The sequence below is a fragment of the Phyllostomus discolor genome, chromosome 1 (genome assembly GCF_004126475.2).
Source record: "Phyllostomus discolor isolate MPI-MPIP mPhyDis1 chromosome 1, mPhyDis1.pri.v3, whole genome shotgun sequence".
Classification (NCBI taxonomy): Eukaryota; Metazoa; Chordata; class Mammalia; order Chiroptera; family Phyllostomidae; genus Phyllostomus; species Phyllostomus discolor.
In genome coordinates, this window is record NC_040903.2 from 196,252,551 (window position 1) to 196,266,662 (window position 14,112).

Below are 14,112 nucleotides of genomic sequence, written 5' to 3' on the forward strand. Positions count from 1 at the left end.
TATTTCTTTTTATTGGTTTTTAGAATGTCAGTTACTTAAGCATCAATAAAGTCTATTATAATGGCTTGCCACTGAATCAGAAGCTTGTTATGGATTCTTTTAGTTTTAGTTTTTAATCTGCACAGTTAAAACCATTGTTGTTTGGTATATTTCTAAAACTTGAGGCTTTGAAGTTGAGAGGATTTGATGTCACCTAATCAGCCACGTGAAGCACTATACCAAAACTCTGCCACAGAAATGCTCATTTCTGCTGGAAAAGTCCCATGAGCACAGCTGAGATTTTTCAAAATTATTTTCCAGTTCAAAATTCAGCCTCATTTAAACTTCTGTGGCAGTGCTTTGCAACCGATTGTTATTTTCCTTGATCATAAGGAATTAGCTGACAAAATAGTTTTTAAATGTAGAATTGGAAAGAATTATATTGATATGTAGCAGACTCCTTGGATACAGTCTCTCTTTGTTTTATTGTGTATAGTGTATTTGCATAAAAACAAGGTGACATTTACTTGATACCCTAAGCTGGAATTTGATGTCTCAATCCTCTTTCCTGCATTAATTGAGAGGATGACATGGATGAAAAATAAGCAATAGGAATTGATGAATCCCCAAGGACCAGTGATCCTGTTTTCATGCAAATATCAGCACTGATAAAGATGTTGGAAAGAAAAAAATGCAAAAAATATTTGTCCTCAAAACCTGATTGTCACTACCCGGAACATTGTTAAAATGTTACTATGGGGTTGATAGTAACTTGATTGTGTGTTTCAAAAGACAACCCCTGCCCGTGATTTGGTACATGATTATGTCTCAGATAACCCTTTTGGTGTGCAGATTTGTGAATGCAGTAATTTTTTGTATAGGCGTTTATAGCTTTTCATGACTGGGGCCTCTTGGCTTGATTTGGGCAGTTAATTTATATGAAACTCCCATGAAGTAGGTAGAAATGCAAGCAATTGTGAACTACCTTACCATATAAAGGATTCTATTTCTGTTGCTTCCATCCGAGCTCATCGTCCCTCCTGTTGTACTGGGACTGCCGTAGTCACCTTCTCACTCCCTTATCCCAGCCCCTCTTGTTTGCCAACACTGGAGTAATTTTTCTAAAGTATCATTTCTTCTGTTTGACCTTTGCTCCTAAGTCATTAGTAGTACTTCATTACCCATATGACAAAATCCAGATTCCTTTGCATGGCATTCAATATCCTCTACTCTCTTACTATCTTAATTCTCTTCATGCTATTCCTTTATCTCAGAGTCCCTCCCGGCCTATTTCTAATAGCAGAACTTTTATTCATCCATCATTATTGTGCCCAGTATTTGCCTCTTTCATCAGCCTTTCCTTTTCAAACTTGATATGGAAAATGAACTCTTCTTTGGTCTCCCAAATTACTCTAGTTTATTTTGTTTGAGACTTTTCCCATTTGGCATTTGGGGAGATTTTTGGTACATGTCTTATCTCTTGAATTGATTATAAGTTAAGAATCATATTTTTGGGCTTTGTAATCCACCAATAACTTGGTGTATAGTAAAATGTGCAATATGTATTTTTCAATTGAATGAATAACCAATTACAGATGCCTTCAAATGAAATGACAGAATTTTTCTGATGAAATTCATTGACTTAAAACTGAAAAGGTAGAAAATTCTGGAAATTTTTCTATTTCTGGACAGCTTATGATTTAGTGATGAAAAGTAATATTTGAAGGTCTTGTAATATCTGGAATTTTTCCTCTTATGACAGTGGATGATCAACCACACATAGTAAAGATGGTGTGAAGCTTGTTGATGATGGTTTGGTTTTATCTTACACCTGAACCCTACTTGTCACTGTTATGACCTGGGCAGGATCCGGACTTAGTTTTGTAAGCTGCAACAGTACATAGCTTGCTTTATTCCTAAGGCCCATTGAACTGTTGTGAATCTTAATGAGTACTACTGATTCTCTGCAGTTTTTACCTTTAAAAAAATTATCCCCCTGTCCTTTAAGGCTACAGACCTTTTTATTAGTCATGCAGATGACCTGCTAAAGATGCTTTAGATGAGTGGGCTAGGATGGGAGTAAAAGACAGAAAACTGTACTTGAACAACAATTAAAATTAAAAAAAAGATGCTCTAGATGGGATTATTGCCATCTGAATATTAAGATCAGTCATTAATGTATATGTCTTTCTCTTACATATTTTTTAATTTCTTTCAACAATATTTTTAGTTTTCAAAGTGTAAGTTTCACATTTCATTTATTAAAATGTACTTATAAGTCCTGCTGAAAGAAAATCTTGTGTTGATCATTTTTTGTTTTGCCTTTATGAGGCTAAAATCATGACAGACTGACAACAGTTCTGAATTTTTAAAAAATATATTTATGTTTTTTGATGTAAGTGAAATCATTTTCTTAATTTCATTTTCTGTTTGCTCACTGCTACTATAGAGAAATGCAATTAAGTTTTGTATATGCATTTTATATCCTGCAACTTAACTCATTTTTAGTTCTAATTGTGTTTCAGTAGATCACTTAAGATTTCCAATATACTAAATTAGGTCATCTGCAAATAGAGATAGTTTTATTTCTTCATTTCCAATATGGATATTTTATTTCATTTTCTTGCCTAATTGCCCTGGCTAGTAAGTCTAGCACAGTGTTAAAAAGAAGTGGTGAGAGTGGACATACTTGTCTTCTTCCTAATCTTCTTCCTAATGGGAGAAACCATTATGATGTTAGCTGTGGGTCTTTTGTAGATGCTCTTTGTCAGGGTAAGGAAGTTATCTTTTATTCTTTGTTGGGTGTTTTTTTATCATGAAGAGGTATTGAATTTGATACATTTATCCTTGATTACACTTAACCATATACTATAAAATAGTAAACAGATTGAGACTTCCCCATTTAAACTTGATATTTCACTGCAGTACTCTAATTGATGAAGTTGTGTGTACCAGAAACTAATTGATGCAACTTTCTTTGGTGGTAGTACCAAAGAAAAACTTCTGCTTCGAGCTAGCCTGTGTTGTAATAGCCTTCTCTATCGTCTAGGCATGTGATTTTTGACAAAGTGGCTGTTTGTATTTAGCAGTCTAGATAAAATTCTAAAGGACATTTAGTTCTTTTTACTTTAATCTGTGAAGGAGGGCAGGGAGAGAATAACTGGCACTCTTATACCCTGAATATTCTTCACTGTGGCTTGACATCAGAGTTACTCGCCTGACGTACTTTATAAGGTCTGTTCAGTCCTGCCTCTGTCTAACTGGACTGAAGAGAAAAATCGTCTAGCCTTGAACCTCTAGATGGCAGCATGAGTCTTACTGTACTAGTTTTTCCTCTACCCCTGTGTGTTGAACTGCGTTTCTTTCTTTTTTTCTTTTTTTAACTCCCCCTCCCCTCACCCACCAGGACCTTGAACTGCATTTCTGATTTAGGTACAAAATTCTTGTGACTTTACCAGACAACTTGTCTAACTTTCTTGATGCCTTGCTTGATTTTTAGCATTTTGTTTTTATTTTCATCTCTCCATCTTTTTTTCCAAATAATTTCCTAAGTTAGGCAAGATCTATATTTTTGTATTTGTATCTGTAATCTGTATTTTGTTTATTTTTTATTGAATTTATTTATTGGGATGACATACGTTAATAAAATTATTATAGGTTTAAGGTGTACGATTCTATAATACATCATCAGTATACTGTATTAGTGTTACGTGTTCACCAGAGAAAGTCAAGTCTTCTTCTGTCACCATTCATCCCCCCTTTACCTTCTTTTACCTCCCTCACCTCCTTTCCCTCTGCTAATCACCTGCTGTTGTCTGCATCTGTGAGGGTGTTTTGTTTTTTCTTTTGCTTAATTCCTTCACCTTTTTCACTGAGTCCCCCGACAGTACCCCCCCCAACAACTGTCAGTCTGTTTTCTGTATCTGTGAGTCTGTTTCTATTTTTTTTTTTTATTTTGTTCATTAGATTCCACACATAAGGGAAATCATATGGTATTTGTCTTTCTCTGACTGGCTCAATCCACTTAGTATTAATACTCACCAGGGCCATACATAGTATTGCAAAAGGTAAAATTTCCCTCTTTTTTTTACAGCCAAGCAGTATTCCATTGTGTAAATGTGCCACAGCTTTTTTATTCACTCCTGCACAATGGGCACTTGGGCTGCTTCCGAATCCTGCCCATTACAAATTGCACTACAGTGAACATAGTGGGGCATATATCCTTTCTAATTAGTGTTTTAGGTTTCTTCAGATGTATTCCCAGAAGTGGAATTGCTGAGTCATGAGGCAGTTCCATTTTTAATTTTTTAAGGTAACTCCGTACTGTTTCCCACAGTGGCTGCACCAGTCTGCATTCCCACCAGCAGCGCACTAGGGTTCCCTTTTCTCCTTGATCGCCATTCGGACCGATGTGAAGTGGAAACCCATTGTGGTTTTAATTTGTATTTCTCTGATGCTTAGTGACGTTGAACATCATTTCATATGTATATTGGCCATCTGTATGTTCTTTCTGGAGGAGTGTTTATTCAGGTCCTCTTCCTATGCCCATCTTTTAATTGGGTTGCTTGTTTTTTTGGGTGCGTTGTATAAGTGCTTCATAAATTGTGGATAACCTCTTATCAGATATGTCATTGGCGAATGTGCTCCTCCATTCAGTGCATTGTCTTTTCGTTTTGTTGATGGTTTCCTTTGCTGTGCAAGAACTTTTTAATTTGATATAATCCCATTTGTTTATTTTTTTTTGTTTCCCTTGACCGAGGTGATAAAGCAGAGAAAATATTGTTGTGAGAAGTGTTTGAGATTTCACTGCCTATGTTTTCTTCCGGGATTTTTACGGCTGTAAGTCTAGCATTTTAAGTCTTTAGTCCATTTTGAGTTTGTTCTTGTGTATGATGTATGAAGGTGGTCCTTTTTTTGTTGTTTGTTTGTTTGTTTGTTTTGCACATATCTGTCTAGTTTTTCCCCACACTATTTATTGACTAGATTGTTTCTACCTCCTTTGTCAATTATTAATTGACCATAAAGGTCTTGGCTTTCTATTCTGTTCCACTGACCTATATGTCTGTTTTTATGCCAGTACCATGTTATTTTTTATTACTGTGGCCTCATAGTATAGTTTGGTACCAGGTAATGTGCTTCCTCCAACTTTGCTCTTCTTTCTCAGGATGGAGTTGGCTATTAAGAGTTTTTTGTGGTTCCATATAAATTTTTGGATGACTTGTTCTACGTCTGTGAAATATGCCATTGATGTCTCGATAGGAATTACACTGAGTCTATAGATTGCTTTGGGTAGTATGGACATCTTTTTAAAAAGTTTTTTTAAGTTGATCTTTACAGAGGAGAGGGAAGGAGAGAGAGTGCCCACAAGGGAGATCGATTTGTTTCACTTACTGATACATTCTTTGGTTGGTTCTTATATGTACCTTGACTGTGGATTGCACCTGAAACCTTGGCATATTGGGACAGTGCACTAATCAACTGAGCTACCTGGCTAGGGCCTTCCTATTGTTAATTCTCCCTATCCATGAACATAATATATGCTTCTGTTTATTTGTAAGTTCTTCATTTTCTTTCCTCAGAGTCTTACAATTTTCTAAGTAGAGGTCTTTTACATCCTTGATTATATTTATTCCTAGGTATTTTATTTTATTTTTTATGCAATTGTAAATAGGCCAACATTCCTGGTGAACATAGATGCTAAAATGCTCAACAAAATATTAGCAAACTGGATCCAGCAACACATTAAAAAGATCATATGTCATGATCAAGTGGGATTTATTCCAGGGATGCAAAGTTGGTGCAATATATAAGAGGAAGGATAAAAACCACATGATTATATCAATAGATTCAGCAAAAGCATTTTATAAGATCCAGCACTTTTATGGTAAAAACCCTCAGCAGAGTAGAAACAGAGGGAACATATCTCAATGTAATAAAGGCCGTATATGACAAACGCGCAGCCAACATCAAACTCAATGGGCAAAAATTACAAGCATTTCCCTTAAGATCAGGAATAAGACAGGGATGTCCACTTTCACCATTCTTATTCCACATAGTACTGGAAGTCCTAGCCACAGTAATCAGACAATAAGAAGAAATAAAAAGCATCCAATAGGAAAGAAAGAAGTAAAATTGTCATTATGTGCAGGTGATATGATACTGTATATAGAGAACCCTAAAGATTCCACGGATAAACTACTAGAACTGATAAATGAATTCTGTAAAGTAGCAGGGTACAAAATAAATATCCAGTTGCACTTTTTAAAGGATTTTATTTATTCATTTTTAGAAAGAGGGAGAGAAACAGTGATCCCCTTCACACCCCAGTTGGGGACTGAACCCACAACCCAGGCATGTGCCCTGACTGGGAATCAAACTGGTGATCTTTTGCTTTGCAGGACAGTGCTCAACCAGCTGGGCCCAACTGAGCTACACTGATCAGGGCAGTTGCATTTTTACACACTAATAATGAACTATCAGAAAGGGAAACTAAGAAAACAATCCCATTTACACTAGCAGTGTATACTTTTGATGCTCAGCGTCTTTTAATTTCTCTATTGTCAGAAATAACATTTTGTTTTTGACTAAAGAGATTGGTAGGTGAAAATTCTCAAAATGTGATAGTTTAATTCATTAGCTTCTATACCTGGATATAAGACCCTCAAAATGGATTCAGTACTCTCATTTCAAGTTATCTTGTTCTCTTCTTTGACTCTGTTGGTATTTTGTGATATTAGACAATATCTCAGTACATTAAAGCAGGAATGTTAGCTAGAACTGATAAGATAAACTTCCTTTGAGAAGAATTTAATTGTTTAAAAATTAAGTTTTCAGGTATGTAGCCATTTTGAGTGCTGAAATAATAGTGAAAGAATGACGCATTCATTTCAGCAACTCTTTGAGTGCCTATTTATTTCCTACAAGGCTCTGTAGGGCCTATGAAGATGAATAAGACATGACCGCTGCCCTTGCGCAAATTAAAATCTAGTAGGAAAGGGAGATAAGACAATTAAGCAAATGATTGTTCATAGAAGGTAGAAGAGATAAGCGCCATAAGACCACAAAGAACTGGGAATAGGGGAGAAGAGGGCAATTACATTAGATTGCTGCAGGAGTGCCAGATACGTTCATCTTACATGTCACCATGGATGATTGATGAGTAAGGATTGCCTAGGTCTGTTTAACTGGGAAGGATTTTGAGGAGTCGAGATCCAGTAGTCAGTGTTGTCTGCTATGGACAAGGGAAAGGAACGTGGTAGTATTTGCCATTTCTGGATCATTGGAAATATACCTTCAAGAACACAGGATCCAGATACTTGGAAGTGAGAAGGGACCATGTTCCAAGAGGAATGGGGAAATAAAGAACCAGCTGAGTTTGAAAGAACTGTTATATGCTCAAGGAACAGTCCATAAGGAGCCCAAGTTAATATTAGTTGGTCATTAGAACTAAAACTAGGAGGGAGATAGGTGCCAGACTGAGGAGGGCCTTGAACTCTAGGGCCTTGAACACAAGTTAGACTCATAGGTCATAGGGAGCATGTGAAATGTCTTTTGAATGTCTTAATGACTCTAACGTTAACTCTGTGTTCACTATAGATATTTCATGAGATAGTTTACTAAAAGAGACTGGACCACAAATCTGTTTATTGTAAAGATAAAGAAAAAAGTAAAAATAACCTAGCATTACCACTCAGAGATAACCACTATTGACATATGATGTGTTTGCTGGCCCTCCCTTTTCCCTTTATGTATGGTTGTGTGCTAATATTTCCTGTGTTCCCATGCATTTACACAGACATGCCTTTTAAGATAACTGAGACTAAAGTCTGTGTATGTAGTTTTAGCCTGTACATACTTTTCTTTCTCATTTATTCTATCATGAGCATTTTTTCTGCATCATTAAAAATTCTACTACTGAAAATTTCTGAGTAGGGAAGTTGCATACCTTTAGAAGGTAGTAGTACATGGAATGGAATAGAATAATAGAAAGAGGAGGCCTGAAGCTCTTGTGGGAGTTCCAGCAAGGAGAGGTGGGGTTCGAGTGGTGTCAGTGAGAATACAAAGAAGTGTACCGACCGTAGATGTCTCAGGTCTGTCCTTTTCGGGACTAGGGAGGTAACTGTCCAGGTAGGTCTTGAGGAGTAAGTTGAAATTAAGAGTCTACCGTGATGTTTTGAGCCTGGTTAATGACAGGAAAGTTAGAAGGAAGAGAGATTTGCTTAAAGAAAAAGTCATCTGCCCTGGCTGGTGTGGCTCAGTGGATTGACCGCCGGCCTGCAAACCAAAGGGTCACAGGTTTGATTCCTGGTCAGAACGCATGCCTAGAGGTGGCAGACCAGGTTGCAGGTTGGAAGTGTATGAGAGACAACTAATTGATGGTTTTCTCCCTCTCTTTCTCCCTCCTTTTCCCCTCTCTCTGAAAATAAGTAAAATATTTTTTAAAAAAAGGGAAAAAATCACTAATTCTTTTTATATGTCCCTTAGTAGGCAGGCACCTTAATTCTTGTAGAAATAAGTAAAAGCCAGTAGTATAGCTTGGTGCTGTTAATAGAATTAAAGCAATGCTCTTGGCAAGTTTAATCACATCACCTGGGCAACAGGAAATGTTTTAGATAGTTATTTTTTTCTCAGAGAAATGAATTTGTGAAACAAAATATCCATGACTTCCCAAGTGGATTTGGAGAGTCCCTATACTCTTTGGCAGATTATTAAGTCTCTAAATTAAATAAATTACTTTGGTATATAGTCTTCTTATATAATAGTACTTTTCCATTTAGTTACCTATCTGTAGCTATTCAGGAAATTGTTACAGCCTTCTTATATAGTAGCCAACCAAATCTTTATTAATGGGGGAAAAATTTCGGAAGTTTAAATTTGAAGTGACAATAATTGGCCTAAAATATTTGATGTTGATGCATCTATTAATTAACAGCTCTATTTGGGTTACATGAGCACCAGGGTAAACTTCTCCTAGGAGTGAAGACTGCACTTGACATGCAGCTGGGGATGTGCGGGCTCTCTGAAGGAGGATGAAACACGCCGCCAGACTGCCCTCCGTAAAGGCACTGCCTGCCCCTGCAGCCTTGCTAACGCCAAGTGTTGTCGGTTTTAGAGGTCACTGCCAGCTACACATGCAAAATATTAATATCTTCTTATTTAATCATTTTTATTGTATTTTTAAATTACCATTTACTCCCCTTTACCTCCCTCCACCCCCCCCCCCCCACAGTAAGCACACTGTTGTCCATAAAACAGTATCTTGTTTTAATGTTTCTTCTCTTGTGAAAATGAAAGTTGTTTTCATGTTTCTTGGTGATGTCTGTTGACAAGGACTGGAAATTCAAGAAAGTATAAATTTAAATTATTTTAACCTGAAAAAGAAAGCCAGGGAACTTGATAGAAAAGTGCATATGGCTCAGTGGGTTGAGCATTGGCCCATAAACTGAAAGGCTGTAGGTCTGATGCCTGGTCAGGGCACAGGCCCGGGTTGAGAGTTCAGCCCTGGTCAGGGCACGTGTGAGAGGCAGCCGATCTATGTTTCTCTCTCACAGTGATGTTTCTCTCCCTCTCTCTCTCCCTCCCTTTCCCTCTCTGTAAAATAATAAATAATTTTTAAAAAGTCAACCTATAGTGTTGTAATTTGCATTTCTCTAATGTTAAATGAAACTTATTTTACTTTTCTGCATTGCCATACCATCTCACCATAGTCATTAGCATGGCATCCTATTTAAAAACTCCTAGATTTTATGTTGTATTACTACCACTTGGAAGAGATCAAGGTTATTTCTTATAATTGGAAATTGTTGATTTAGCCTTAAGTATTTTGTTTTAAAAAATATATTATGATAATGGGAAGTAAAACATGCCATTATTTTTCATTTTCCCTTGGTTGGCAAATTAAGATACACAAAGCCTCAAATTATCTTCAAGGCCTATAAGTGCTCATATCTTTTATCCATTAATCAAGTTATTTCATAAACCTAACATTGCCTCTGAAATGACTTTACACACAAAGAGGATTTTATCATAAAATGCTTGCAGTATTTTATCCCCTTCTGAATTTTTTTGTGTGGGAGTGGGCAAGGATAGAGGAAAGTGGGCAGAGCATAAATTTAGATGAAGTTAGGTTCAAAGTAACATTCTGCATAATCCTACAAAATATGTGATAGGTAAGAAAATGTACATAATGAAATAAAGTTCAACATTAGGGTAATAACCAAGTGAATTAGAGTATACCCATATAGTAGAAGACAATACAGCCATTAAAAATCATGTTAGAGCGCTGGCTGTTGTGGTTCAGTGAATTGAGTGCAGGCCTGTGAACCAAAGGATGGCCCTTTCAATTCCCACTCAGGGCACATGCCTGCGTTGCAGGCCAGGCCCCCAATAGGAGGCGAGTGAGAGGCAGCCACACAAAAAAAGTCATATTATAGATTAAAGAGCAGTTAATGACAGAAAAATGCTTATTATATGAAAGGATAATTGCAAGTGAAAAAATTCAGAACACAAAATCAGCAACTTCTTTTCTTTTGAGAGCATGGCATAAATAGACGACTGGAAGGAAATATACCAATATGTTTCAATGGCTATCTTGAGTGATTTTTTTTTCTTTAAACATTTTTGAATTTTCCAATTGTCAGCAATGAACACATTCTATTCTGTTGAGTAGGAAAAAAACTAAAACTAAGAAAATTATATACCATTCTAAAAATAAAATTAGTTTCTTGGAAGATCTACCTTCTACTTTCCTGGGCAATTAAATTTTTTTAAATATATTTGATTGATTATGTTATTACAGTTGTCCCATTACCCCCCCTTCATTCCCCTCCACCCTGCACACCCTCTCCCACCCACATTCCCCCCCTTTAGTTCATGTCCATGTGTCATAAGTTCTTTAGCTTCTACATTTCCCATACTATCCTTGCCTTCCCCCTGTCTGTTTTCTATCTACCATCTATGCTACTTATTCTCCATACCTTTTCCCCCCTCTCTCCTCCTCCCACTCACCTGTTGTTAACCCTCCATGTGATCTCCATTTCTGTGGCTCTGTTCCTGTTCTAGTTGTTTGCTTAGTTTGCTTTTGTTTTAGATGTGGTTGTTAATAACTGTGAGTTTGTTATCTTTTTACTGTTCATATTTTTATCTTCTTTTTCTTAGATAAGTCCCTTTAACATTTCATAAAATAAGGGCTTGGTGATGATGAACTCCTTTAACTTGACCTTATCTGAGAAGCACGTTATTTGCCCTTCCATTCTAAATGAAAGCTTTGCTGGATAGAGCAATCTGGGATGTAGGTCCTTGCCTTTCATGAGTTGGAATATTTCTTTCCAGCCCCTTCTTGCCTGCAAGGTCTCTTTTGAGAAATCAGCTGACAGTCTGATGGGAACTCCTCTGTAGGTTACTGTCTCCTTATCTCTTGCTGCTTCTAGGATTCTCTCCTTCATTTTTACCTTAGCTAATGTAATGATGATGTGCCTTGATGTGTTCCTTCTTGGGTGCAACTTCTTTGGGACTCCCTGAGTTTCCTGGACTTCCTGGAAGTCTGTTTCCTTTGCCAGATTGGGGAAGTTCTCCTGTATTATTTGTTCAAATAAGTTTTCCACTTGTTGCTCTTCCTCTTCTCCTTCTGGTACCCCTATAATTCGGATGTTGGAATGTTTAAAGATGTCCTAGAGGTTCCTAAGCCTCTCCTCATTTTTTTGAATTCTTGGTTCTTCATTCTTTTCTGTTTGGTTGTTTCTTTTTTCCTTCTGATCCACTCTATTGTTTTGAGTCCCAGTTTCCTTCCCATTACTATTGGTTCCCTGTGCATTTTCCTTCATTTGTCTTATCGTAGCCTGCATTTGTTCATCTATTTGCGACCAAAATCAACCAATTCTGTGAGCATCTTGATCACCAGTGCTTTGAGCTATGCATCTGATAGGTTGGCTATCTCTCTCGGTCGCTTAAAAGTACTGGCTGTGAGGCTTTCAATTCTGTTTGAGCCATCTTTTTTTTTTCCTCCCCCCTTTTGGTCTGGTCGCACCTGTTATGTATGAGGGGAGGAGCCTTAGGTGTTCACCAGGGTGGGGCACCCCAGTTGCTGGGTTGTGACATTGTACGTGGGGGCGGGGGTCCGAGAGGGAACAATGGCGCTTGCTTCACTCTCCTTTGGACCTCAGTTCCTTCTGCTGCTCCCCCCGAGCAAACTGGGCCCCTCTGGTACCGATTCCCATGTGGGTGAGCTTGTGCACCCTGTGGGACTTTCCAAGGACCTCTCCTGTGAGGCTAGGAGTCCCTCCCTGTGCCTCAACCCCCACAGGTGTTTTCAATCAGTGCCCCAAGGCTCTATTTCCCAGCGCTGGGATCCTGGATTGTGCACAGTGTCTTGCTTCACAATTCCCGCCTTGCTGGGTCTGCCATTTGCCACCCCTCAGCTGGGGTCTGCCAGCTGCTGCTTGTGCGCTCAGGGTCCACCCACTGCGGTCTTGTGCGCCCCGGATACCTAACTTGCCTGGTCCCAACACTCTGTGCTCTCTATGCCAGGACCTGCGCCTGGCTTCCCGACTCTGCACCCCCTACCAGTCTGGATGAACGGGTCTATTTTAACTTCTTGGTTGTCCGACTTCCATACAGCTCAATTTTTTGTCAGTTCTGGTTGTTATTCTCTTTTTAAATTGTTATTGTCCCTATCTTGGTTGTGCGAGGAGGCACAGTATGTTTACCTATCACTCCATCTTGGCCGGAAGTCGCAATTAAAACTTTAAACTCTTCTATGGACTGTTTTCTAAATAAAAATTACTATATCCATTAATAACAATGGATCATTTTAAGCAGGTGATAAGTAGCAAGGTAAAAGTTAATAACACTTCATTTTCCATCCTTAGCATGTTTTTCTGGAAGTAGAAATTGGGAAACAAAAGGAGTAGTAAGCTATTGGGTCAAGAACCAGAGATGATCTAGTTGGTGCAAGAGGCATATTTTCATCACCAATCACTGGCCAAGATTTTCAAGTTTTATGTTCTCAGCCTTTCTTCCCTGTAGTCGGAGAACTGAAAACAGTATTAACTACTCAGTGGAGCAAAGAACCATACAGGGGTGTTCAACACACAGCCCACGGGCCACATTTGGCCCAGGATGGCTATGAATGCGGCCCAATACAAAATCGTGAATTTACTTAAAACATTTTTTTGCTCATCAGTTTTCGTTAGTGTTTGTGTATTTAATGTGTGGGCCAAGACAACTTGTCTTCCAGTGTGGCCTGGAGTTTGGGCCCAAAAGTTTGGGCACCCCTGATTCTGTCAGTCTTTTTATTTTTTAAATAATTTTATTTATTTTTAGAGAGAAGGGAAGGGAGGGAGAAAGAGAAGGAGAGAAACATCAGTGTGTGGTCATTGCCTCTTGCACTCCCCCTACTGGGGACCTGGCCTGCAACTCAGGTATGTGCCCTGACTGAGAATTGAACCGATGACCCTTTGGTTCTCAGGCCTGCACTCAATCCACTGAGCCACACCAGCCAGGGCTGATTCTGTCAGTCTTAAATGAAACCACAGCTGTTTGGTTGATAAGTAAAATGGATCTAATAACTTTTCCCTCTTTGGCTTAGAATATAGTTTTCTTATCACAAAGAGGAGAACCAAGTAATTGCAATAGGTGTGCATACGAGTTAAGTTTCTTTCCTGGCATTGGGTGTAAAAGAATGACGGTTTCTGCCCCTGGAAAAAGTAATTGGCATTTTCTGATTTTCTGTTCATTTATTAGTTTAGTTTTTGATACTCTAGAGAGTTTTAAAAATTTTAAAATGTTTTTAAGAGTAATGTCATTTCTTTTTTTAAATATTTTTCCACTGGTTTGTATTAGAAATATGATCTGGGAGGGTGGTGATATCACATGGAATTTACAGATGATGACAAAGCACTTTCTATAGGAACTCTAGAAAAATGACTTTTGATATGTAGAAGAGAAGTATGTCTAACCTTTAAGTTTAAACTAAAAACTTGGCAAAAGCTACTAATATTTGGTATAACTGGAAAAGATTGGAGAAATATAATAGAAAAAAATAATGATTTTTTTAAAGGAAGGACTTTTACGTTTAAATGTAGGAGACTACATTTAAAAATTGGTTAATAGTGAAGAACTTCTCTGAGATAATAA

General features: G+C 37.8%; 1 protein-coding gene and 1 non-coding gene across 5 annotated transcripts in view; both read left to right on the forward strand.

The window, feature by feature from the left end:
* LIN52 (lin-52 DREAM MuvB core complex component) overlaps positions 1 to 14,112 on the forward strand; it is a 90,923-nt gene that overhangs the window by 12,234 nt on the left and 64,577 nt on the right. The gene's annotated exons all lie outside the window — the stretch shown is intronic.
* Positions 2,217 to 2,339, forward strand: LOC114493658. The gene has a single exon (XR_003684271.1). It is a non-coding gene; the product is annotated as a small nucleolar RNA SNORA69 (small nucleolar RNA).